Here is an 11,635-nt window from a genome sequence, read left to right on the forward strand (position 1 = left end):
GGATGATGTCCGTTCCATTTTTAGTTTCACTTTTGAAGTGGTTGTTCGAGGCAGCAAACTCCGGCGTTAACCTATGCCGCCATCTTGGTTCTCCTCCTCTTTTAGTTTTCTTACTTCCCTCAAGTAATATATGGATTCTTTCTGAATTATTAGGTCTTTCTATTAAGTGTGTGATTTCATAAAAACGCCTGGTTTCCATTTTCTGAAAGAGGGGGTTGGAGCAGAATAGATGCTGACCTAATTTCTCTCCCCTTTGATCATACTGACGTGGCAAGCATTCTCTATTGCACAATAGAGATATATGTGATGATTAAGATTGTACTAACAAGGAAGGAAACATTCAACTTGTAATTTCTCGATTAATCAAAGACCTTTTCAAAAGGCAGAAAAGATTAATAAAAAGTAATATTAGTTCTCTGTTTTCCAAGCCTTTAGTCAATTCTAGATGGGTAAACTATTTTCTATTATTTTTTAATATAAGCATAAGGTCATGAAATGTCCCCATCCTCGCTAATCTAGTGGTAGAGGCAATGATTGCCTAGTTAACATATTTATAAAGTAAAATAATTAAGAAAATAAATTTTTAGTCATAACATTTTGCTGAATATAAAATATTCTTCCTACATTAACTTAACTAAAAACATTTATTAGAATTTGCAAATTTAAGTGCATACATCTAATATTGTGCTAGTGCTATCAAGTCACCAGTCTCCCTTGTCCTTGTCCTTTCTTCTTAATTTCCCACATATTTTTTGACATCTTAATTGCTCCAAATACTGTGTATAAAATATGAATAAGCTATGCATCTTGGATTCATGAAGTTTACAATGTAATCTGGTAGATATTAATAATAAAATTGTTAATTTTAATTCCACCTTTATCTTTCAGGCTTCTTTTCTCACTGTCCTACTGACAGCTATTTTACATTTACTAACTACCACAAATACATTCACTAAGTACCCTTCCCTTTCCAGAGTCCATTTTTTAAAGTTAGTTACTTTGTTTTAAATATTTATTGATATCTTATGACATATCACACATTGAGCTAAGACACTGAAATGCTTCTTATTAATCTTCAGATACCGCTCTAAAGTTTATGTATTATAACATTTTCTTGATGAAACAACTGAGCCTTAAATAATTTAAGTAATGCAAAAGTTAGGAATATTTTTAACTTTATGCAACAGAAAACTTATTTAATATAGATTGAGATGTACATTTTAAAAATAAAAATATGTCTGGAAATAGACTGTTGCTGGAATTGGCTTAGCAGTTAATTCATATTAGGGTGAGAATCTTTGCAGTCATCCTGGCTCTTTTCTCAGTATCAATATAGCTGTTTCAGCTCAATTTATTAATTTTCTCATTCAGGCTGAAAGGTAAGAGGTAAAAATAGCAATGTCTTCAGCTTTTATTAGGAAAATAAAGTTAGAAAACCCTCAACAGATTTACTACAGTGTACTAGAACTGTGTCACATTGCTTATCTTTGTCACTCTTAATTTCGTAAGAGTCTAAGAAAGCACAAGTATATAGCCATAGAGGAGGCAGGAAAGAGAACAGATGTGAAAACGAATGGTTGATCAGCCAACAAAGTCAGTTTCATTCACTTTGTTGTCACCAGCTAGCCTATCAGCTTAGCCAGAAATTTGTATTTGTTTACACCTACTTACACAAATGTAACCATAATCATGCAAAAAATTAGGAAATATATGTAAATGAGAAGATTTTAAAATTAAAAATAATCTGGCTGAATGTCACATGACCAAACAATGAGGAGAAATGTACTAGAGTTTAATATAATGCCAAAATTTAGGTGGAAAAAAGCTAGAACTGTTTGGAGGAGTCTTAGCTGTCAGATAAAAACAAACAGGTCTTTAATTTCAAGTTTAAATACCAATCATTTATGCAGGTGCAAGTAACAAAACATAGAAACAATAGTTTTTGAAAAATTCAAATCTATTGATTGCACCTATTCAAACTTGTGTTTTAAAATGAGTAACCTGTCAGAACATTATTAGCAATCACCCACTGAAATCTTAATAAGGATTCAAATCAGGAAATGTTTCCAGAGTTTGAGTTCTTGACCACTAAGTTTTACAGCCTCCATGTGTATGAGGGTGGATTTTAAGATGCTGTGGGTACAAACTGAAAACTGCAAGGTCAGTTAAGAAGACAATTTCAGAGTTCAGTCAAGAGAAACTGATACCTGAAGCAGGCTAGAGGTCTAGGGATTCTAAAAGAAGATATGTGTCCAATTGATCATGCTAAAAAATGTGGAATGTGAGGAGACTTAAGAGTTTGGATTACAAGATACAAAATGCTAAAAAGAATTTGAGTATAATGGTGAATAAGAAAGCCAATAAATTTGTGATAAAGTTATTTGTTATTGTACTTTTTAGTAGACAAAGTCAAAACTAGACTGTAAGAGAATAAAATAGTGCCAACAAATGGTTTATCTTTCAAAAAAGAATAATTTCAGGTAGAAGAGTTGTGTGTGTGTGTGTGTGTGTGTGTGTGTATGTATGCAGGTTATGGTCATTAAGTTTTCATCCAGCAGAACAGATATACATCCTATGAGAGGAAGCGTATCCCAACACTTGGGTTAGTATCAATATTTTATCACTAAGCAAGGAAGGCTATATTTATTTTTATTGTATTTTTTTAATCCTCACCCAAGGATATTTTTCCCATTGATTTTTTTTTTTAGAGAAAATCGGGGGGTGGGGGGTGGGGAGAAACATTGACATGAAAGAGACACATCAATCATTTCCTCCTACACACACAGGTACTGGGGCCTGGGATTGAACCTGCAAACCAGGAGCATGCATGCTCTTGACCAGGAATTGAACCCCTGAAACCCTTTCAGTCTGTGGGCCGATGTTCTAACTGTTGAGCAAATGGACCAGAGCATTTTTAAAAAATTTTATTATAATTTTTAAATGTATCTCTATTGTCGAAAGCATTACAGATATTCCTTTTCCTACCCCCACTGACCTCCTCCACCTGACTCCTGCTCCCTCCCCAGGCCTTCACAGCATAATTGTCTGTGTCCACAGGTTATGCATATATGTATATAAATTATTTGGTTAATCTTCTCCCTCTCTTCTCTCTGAGATTCTCAGTGGTTAGGGAATCAACCCAAGCACCAAAGGGTGTGATTCCCAGTCAAGGGCCCATACTTGGGTTGTAGGGATTATAGATTTGATTCCTGACCCCAGTAGGGGTATGGGCAGGAGGCAGTCAATAGATGTGTCTCTCTCACATCAATGTTTCTCTCTCTCTCAATCAATATGTCCCTCTTCAATCTGTTTCTCTTTCTCCCTCCCTTCCACTCTCTAAAAATCAATGGAAAAAATATCCCAAGGTGAGGATTAACAAATAATAATAATAATAGTAATAATAATAATAGTAAAGTAGAGATAAAATGATGAATATTTTACTTTTTAAAGAATGTTTCTTAAAAAAATATTTGGCACATGCTATAACTTGTCTGCAAGGAAGTGCTAGCAATTTTAAATAAGAAAAATAAAATGCTCATGTTTAATTGATATAGTTTAAGAATGTCTTTTCATTTTTAATTACCTACCTAGATGCCAGGGCTGACCAACAGACCCTGAGTGATAGATGATTACTCTGACACACAATTGCTGTGAAAGAAAGGGCTAAGGGACTGCCTGGCTAGAGAAACCAAACAGCCTCATTTGCCTGTTTCTTCAGGCTTTTATTGTAACAGCAGTTTGAGCTAAAGTTTATCTTTTAGATACAATCAGTACGGTAAGTAATCTTGGGATGACACATGTCTCTGCAATATCCTTTAAGCAAGGATGCCTAAAGATTAAGCATAAAGATTCCAGTAAACACCCAAGGGTCTGCATGTGCACAGACTTGTTTGGAAAGGTCAAGAAACAATAAGGGGTGGCCACCTTCAGCCAACTTCCCCAAGTCAGAATTCTGAGAAACGGGTAGGCTGCCTTGAGCCCACTCCACTTTTCGGAATTTCCTCCTTACAAACTTTCCAACCAAGTCCCATGCTTCCCCACACATAGAGAATCAAATTTTCTTTAAGTAAAATGGTTTCAAGTTTAAGGATGAGATTAAGATGACAATAAATAAATGCACTGTAGTGATCTGAAAATACATGTCTTTTACAAGTCTGTCTCTGGAACAGATATAAGCACCATGGGTTTGGAGAATAGTGAAGTCAAGAACATAAAGTTAAAGAGTGCCTATGGCAGGGAATGGCTGGAGTTGACATCCAGATGAGAGACTTTATTCCTGGAAAACTGGTGTTGAAATTCCTTCACTTGGTACAGAGAGAGGAAAGATTAAAAATACCAACCAGTGCTTGTGTTGTCCCTAATGTCTAAATAACTGTTGCTATTATTAAGCCTTTTTTTTTTCTTCACTACTCCACACAAAAGCTGTTTGTGCACTATACTGGTATAGCCAGCACCAATCTTTCTATACCAGTATAGTGTAAGTAGTTGTTGACTTAATAGAGAGAATTAAATATTACTTGCCAAGTAATATCACATGGCGATATGAGGATCAGATATCCCAAATACAATGAGTGTGACCTCTTCTTTGGATACAGTGAGTGTGATCTCAATGTATGTGGGATATCGGGCTCACATTGCCATTTCTTCACTTGCAAATAGAATCTGTAGCACTTTGTGTACCTGTTTACTTATGTGTCAAATAGGTATAATAAAATATATGGAAATGAAATTTATTTTTGTCTTTGAACCTCTATTGAATAGACTCTAGTTGTCTTTTTTTCCCAGCAATGCATTCTTTCTCTTTCCCAACTATTCCTGATGACTCTGTACCTCTCTTTCTCCAACCTTCTGGATAGCTGAGATTTCAGCTACTATTTTCTTGCTCGTTGTATCAGGAGAGTATATCTTTATGTCAGGAAAAGGAAAAAGTACTCCATTCTAAAAGCTCTTTTTATTAGGCATACAAAAGGTAGCTATTTCAATGTCCTTTGGGTCCAAGTAGGTTATTTCCACTGGATTGGGTCAAAGGACATTCTAACTGGTAACACTCTGCTCTGCATTTAACAGAATCTTGCTCTGCTAATCATAAAACCGTATCTGTGACATAATCACTCACTGCTAACTCAGGGCCTTTTCTTTTTTTGCAGAGTTATTATAGATATCATGAGGAAATATTCTAAAATGTCAATCCAGTGTTCTAAGGACAACAGTCAATAAAAGTTACTTTCAATATTTCTCGTAGCAGGCTTCTGATGGTGCGATATGGTGAACAAATATTCTAAGGAGAATTCGCAATAGAGGACTCAGTGGGCACATATTGACCAATAATACACTAATATAGAAAAGAAAGATACTGATAATCTTATTATGCAGGAGTGAAAATTAACCATAAAATGTATGAACTATTGCATACTTAATCTCACTTAACTCTGCAAAGAATCCTGTGAATTTATTAATATTATCCACATTTGACAAATAAGCACAGTAAAACTCTGAACAATCACCATTTTCACACATAGCATAACTAAATAAGCAGGGGAACTAGCTGTTTACCCTAGATATGTGTTTCTGAAAGTGCTTTCAGAAACTAGTGGGAGTGTTGACTAAAAATATTATTAAATTCCACCCTTCAATTTTTGTAATTAGACCCTATGAGGATAGGAATTCAGATATCTGCATTTCTAACTTCTTAACTAGGAAATTCTGAGGGATATAAAATTTTGAAAAATTTTGGCCAGAGCCTTTTGCCTCCTACTCTTTCAAAAATACATATAATAACTGACGTTTGAATAGATAATTTAAAATATTAAAATACTAGAGGCCCGGTGCACCAAATTTGTGCATGGAGTGTGTGTGTGTGTGGTGGTGGTGGGGGGTGTGTCCTTCAGCCCAGCCTGCACCCTCTCCAATCTGGGATCCCTCTCACAATCCAGGACTGCTGCCTCGCTACCGCCTGCCTGCCTGCCAGCCTGCCTGCCTGATCACCCCTAACCACTCCCCTGTCAGCTTGATCACCACCTAATGCTTCCCTACCAGCCCAATTGCCCCTAACTGCCCTCCCCTGATGGTCTGGTCACCCCTAACTGCCCTCTCCTGCCAGCCTGGTCACCCCCAACTGCCCTCCCCTGCTGGCCTGATCCCTCCCAACTTCCCTCCCCTGCAGGCCTGGTTGCCCCTAACTGTCCTCCCCTGCCGGCCATCTTGTGTCCACATGGGGGCAGTCATCTTGTGTGTTGGAGTGATGGTCAATTTGCATATCACCTCTTTATTAGATAGGAAAGATCTTCTGTTCTAATACATACATTTTTTAAGGAACTGTTACACTGCTTGTTAAATTTTGAATGAATGAATGAGTGAAATTGTAGCCATATTTGACAGATTAGCAATACCTACCTGAACTATTAAATTGAGAAAGTTGACTGTATCCATATTAAAAAAGAAAGTGTTGTAATCTATTAACTAGACTTCTACAGGCAAAGAATAGATAAGTGATACTGTATTTACAATGTGGCTAGCCTTGAAATAGCCTATCATTATGATACCTACCTTGAGGTTTAACCTGCCTTTTGGCACTAATTTTTTAAACAGCATTACTAGTAACAATATGTGTAACTGATTATACTTGGATTCAATTTCTAGGGCTAATATAATCACTCTGGAAATTAGTAAAAGCATTTCCAAGTTTCAGATTTTGAAGTTAGGTATGTATATAAATTCAACTATATAAAAAATTGCATGAATATATTTAAGATAACTGACATAAAAAATAAGGATGCCAACACAAACATTATCAAGTTATCGTAAAGGTAGAGAAAAAGAAAATTCAAAGACCCACAATTCTATGCATAGTAGAAAATATGTATCTTCTAAGTAGTTTCTTAAATATTTACTAAGCAAAAATATGTACAGTTTATTAGTAAAGTTAAAATTATGAAGAATAGTTTCCTCCAAAATTCTTGTGTTAATATGTAAGCATTTTATATAAATAACCCATCATTTTATAAGTACTTTTATGAGACACTTGTTGGAGTATTTATTTATGGATAAACTACATTTTAACATTTTTACTAACAATGTAAGGAACACATTTAAAAAGTTTTTATGCCCAATGCTTCAAAGCCTTAGAAACACTAGAAAATAATACATATTTTACATATATATTTTTATATATACTAGATTCTATATATATATACATTAGATTCCATATATATACATTATATTCCATATTTATACATATATATGGATAAATCACTGTTGTGTAGAAAGCCAAGGGGGTTCTGGTGGCTTTTAGACTCTTATACTTTTGCAGACTTATGCAGAAAATATTTTGTGGGGAGTCCTAACAGTGTCATTCCAATAGATATTAAATTGTTGAACACAGTGAAAGCATTAAAGTAAATAGAACCAAATGGAAATTTTATCCAGCCAGCAACTATTAAGAAACTCATTCCCTACAAATTCTTCATGGGATTATAAGGAACACTGCTGAAATAAAAATGAAAGCAGTTTCATTGAACTGGAATACTTTCTTTGTTACTGTTTATCCAGTGTTCAAATCAATGTCATCAAGATTGTATAGCAAAGATTTCCAATTAAATGCAGAATAAAAAAAAATGTAGTGCCTAGCCTCCTGAAAACAATTATTTTTTCGGAATCTATTTCTCTGGGGAATGCATAAGGTAAAGTCTTGTCCCTCTGAATTATTGAATATATCTGATGATTCAGTAAGAAATAAAATGTGGCAACACCTGTAAGAAATGGACTTCAGTGATCTATCTCTAGCATGATCAGCTTCTGATGGAATTTGCTGAATTTCCCCAGGGCAAGCAGAATATGGGGAGGAGGGAAGAGGATGTAGGAACAAAGAACCGTGGCAGAGGGCCAACATGGTGGAAACCCCCAGGCGTCTGCTTCAGCTAGACAGGGGAGATGGAGACAGCTAGGAAGGTCTCAGCCCAATATTTTAAACTAGTAGCCCTGCACCAGTAGCTCGCCAGTAGCTTACTGCCACCCTCCAGTAGCTCTCTGCCCGCTGCCCTGCTGATCCATGATCCGGTCGTTACATGGTCTGTTGTTATGCTTCATGGCGTAACAACCATTTTTATATTACATCTTTATTATATAGGATGGCCCAATGGAAGCCAGCAAAATCTAGGTGATTTATTAGGAAACAGATGACCAAATAGTACTCAGCCAATGAGGAACCGAAGGGGGGACTAAATAAATAGGCTATGTTCCCTGCCCCACAGGTGCGCTATACAATGGACGTGTGCTCTAGAGAGTGTGATTAAAAGTCTCATTTTTGCCATGCTTCTGTTTCCTAGTCTGTCATTTGAAATTTGGACAGGTGAACCATTTCTCATAACCCCTAATTGTGGAAAAGCAAAAATTCATTTTGTTTTGGTAATAAAGCACACCCTTGAGTATTAATTTGCTCCCAAATCAGCCTTGATATAAACGTTGGTACACTGATGTTGTCCCAGAAGCCCCTTAAGCTATCCTCAACTTTTTAAAAAATCCTCACCCAAGGCTATGTTTTTATTGATTTTAGAGAGAGGAGAAGGGAGAGGGGAAGGGAGAGGGAGAGAGAAACATCAATGTAAGAGAGAAACACCAATTGGTTGTCTCCTGTATGTACCATGACAGGGGACTGAACCTGCAACCCAGGTATGTGCCCTGACCAGGAATAGAATCTACGACCTTTTGGTTTATGGGACAATGCTCCAACCTACTGTTGGAGCCTCATCGATCAGGATTATTCTCATATTTTCAAATTCTCTCTTATTTTTGCTGTTCTGATTAGGTGTTTTCTGCTACCTTGTCCTCCAAATCATTGAGCCAATCTTCAGCTTTATTTAATCCAATGTTGATTGCCTCTAATGTATTCTTCATATCAGTTATTGTATTTTTCAGTTTGGACTAGTTCTTTATGTTTTCAATCTCATTATTTAATGCTTTTAAAAATCTCTTTGTTAAAGCTCCCACTGAGTTCATTGAGGATCCTTATTTCTTTCCTTTTTTGGCATTTATTTATTTATTTATTTATTTATTCATTTTATTGTTTAAAGTTTTACATATGTCTCCTTTTTCCCCAATTGACATGCTCCCCTCCCCAGCCATTCCCACCCCGGGCAAGCCCCCATCGCCGCAGTATCTGTGTCCATTGGTTATGCTAATATGCATGCATGCAATTCCTTTGGTTGCTCTCTAACTGCTCCCCTGCCTTCCACTGCCATTTATCTCTGGATCTATTCTTGTTCATCAAATTATGCTGATCATTATAACCCACATATGAGTGAAATTATGTATTTATCTTTCTCTGACTGGCTTATTTTGCTTAGCATAATGCTCTCCAGTTCCATCCATGTTGTTGCAAATAGTACAAGTTCCTTCTTTTTTATAGCAGCATAGTATTCCTTTGTGTAGATGTACCACAGTTTTTTAATCCACTCATCTGTTGATGGGCACTTAGTTTGTTTCCAAATCTTAGCTATTATAAATTTTGCTGCTATGAACGTAGGGGAGCATATATCCTTTCTGACTGGTGTTTCTGGTTTCTTGGGATATAGTCCTAGAATTGGGATTACTGGGTCAAATGGGAGTTCCATTTTTAATTTTTTGAGGAAACTCCATACTGTCTTCCACAGTGGCTGCTCCAGTCTGCATTCCCATCAGCAGTGCATTAGGGTTCCTTTTTCTCCACATCCTCGCCAGCATTTGTCGTTTGTGGATTTGTTGATGATAGCCAGTCTGACAGGTGTGAGATGGTACCTCATTGTTGTTTTGATTAGTATCTCTCAGATGATTAGTGACTTTGAGCATGTTTTCATATGTCTCATGGCCTTCTGTATGTCCTATTTCAGAAAGTGTCTATTTAGGTCCTTTGCCCATTTTTTTATTGGATCGTTCATCTTCCTTTTGTTAAGTTATATTAGTTCTCTGTAAATTTTGGAGATTAAACCCTTATCTGAAATATCATTGGAAAATATGTTCTCCCATGCAGTAGGCTCTCGTTGTTTTGTTGATCATTTCTTTTGCTGTGCAGAAGCTTTTTATTTTGATGTAGTCTATTTGTTTATTTTCTCCTTAGTCTCCACTGCCTTAGGAGCTGTATTGGTAGATATGTTGCTATGACATATGTCTGCTATTTTGATGCTTATGGAGTCTTGTAGGATTTTTATGGTTCCCCATCTTACATTTAAGTTCTTTAGCCATTTTGAGTTTATTTTTGTGTATGGTGTAAGTTGGTGGTCTAGTTTCATTTTTTTTGCATGTATCTGACCAAATTTCCCAGCACCATTTACTGAAGAGACTGTCTTGACTCCATTGTATGTTATTGTCTCCTTTGTCAAATATTAATTGAGCATAATGGTTTGGGTTGATTTCTGGGTTCTCTGTTCTGTTCCATTGGCCTATATGTCTGTTCTTGTGCCAGTACCAGGCAGTTTTGAGAAACATGGCTTGATATCTGGTATTGTGATCCCTCCAACTATGTTCTTCTTTCTCAGGATTGCTGCAGCTATTTGGGGTCTTTGTGTATTCCAGATGAATTTTTGGAGAGTTTGTTCTAAATCTTTGAAGTATGCCGTTGATATTTTAATGGGGATTGCATTGAAACTGTAGGTTGCTTTGGGTAGTATGAACATTTTAATGATGTTGGTTCCACAAATCCATGAACATGATATGTTCTTCCATTTGTTTATGTCTTCCTCTATCTCTTTTTTCAATGTCCTGTAGTTTTCTGAGTACAGGTCTTTTACCTACTTAGTTAAATTTATTCCTAGGTATCTTAATTTTTTTGTTGCAATGGTAAATGGGATTCTTTTTTGTTGTTGTTGTTGTTAATTTCTTTTTCCCTGAGTTCATTATTGGTATATAAAAAGGCCATGGATTTCTGGATGTTAATTTTGTATCCTGCCACACTGCCAAATTCATTTATTAGATCTAGTACTTTTGTGATGGAGTCTTTGGAGTTTTTTATGTATAGTATCATGTCATCTGCAAATAATGGTAGTTTTACTTCTTGTATTCCAATTTGGTTGCCTTTTATTTCTTCTTCTTGTCTGATCGCTAAGGCTAGCGCTTCCAGTACAATATCGAACAGGAGTGGTGAAAGTGGGCATCCTAGTCTTGTTCCCGTTCTGTGGGGAAATGAGTTTAGTTTTTACCAATTGAGTATGATGTTGGCTGTCAGTTTGTCATATAAGGCTTTTATTATGTTGAGGTATGATCCCTCTATTCCCACTTTGCAGAGTTTTTATCAAGAAAGGATGTTGGATTTTGTCAAATGCTTTTTCTGCATTGATTGATATGATTATGTTATTTTTGTCTCTCAATTTGTTTATGTGATGTATCACATTTTTTGATTTGTGGATATGGTACCATCCTTGCATCCCCAGAATAAATCGCACTTAGTCATGGTGTATGATCTTTCTAATGTAATGCTGAATCTGATTTGCTAGAATTTTGTTGAGGATTTTAGCATCTATATTCATCAAGATATTGGCCTGTAGTGTTCTCTCTCTCTCTCTCTCTCTCTCTCTTCTTTGCAGTATATCATTTTCCCTCTTTTAAATGTTCTGAAGCAGGAACCTTAACTTATTATTATTTCACATATGGAAATAAACAACTATAC

Source organism: Myotis davidii, unplaced genomic scaffold (assembly GCF_000327345.1).
Source record: "Myotis davidii unplaced genomic scaffold, ASM32734v1 scaffold44, whole genome shotgun sequence".
In the NCBI taxonomy this organism is placed as follows: domain Eukaryota; kingdom Metazoa; phylum Chordata; class Mammalia; order Chiroptera; family Vespertilionidae; genus Myotis; species Myotis davidii.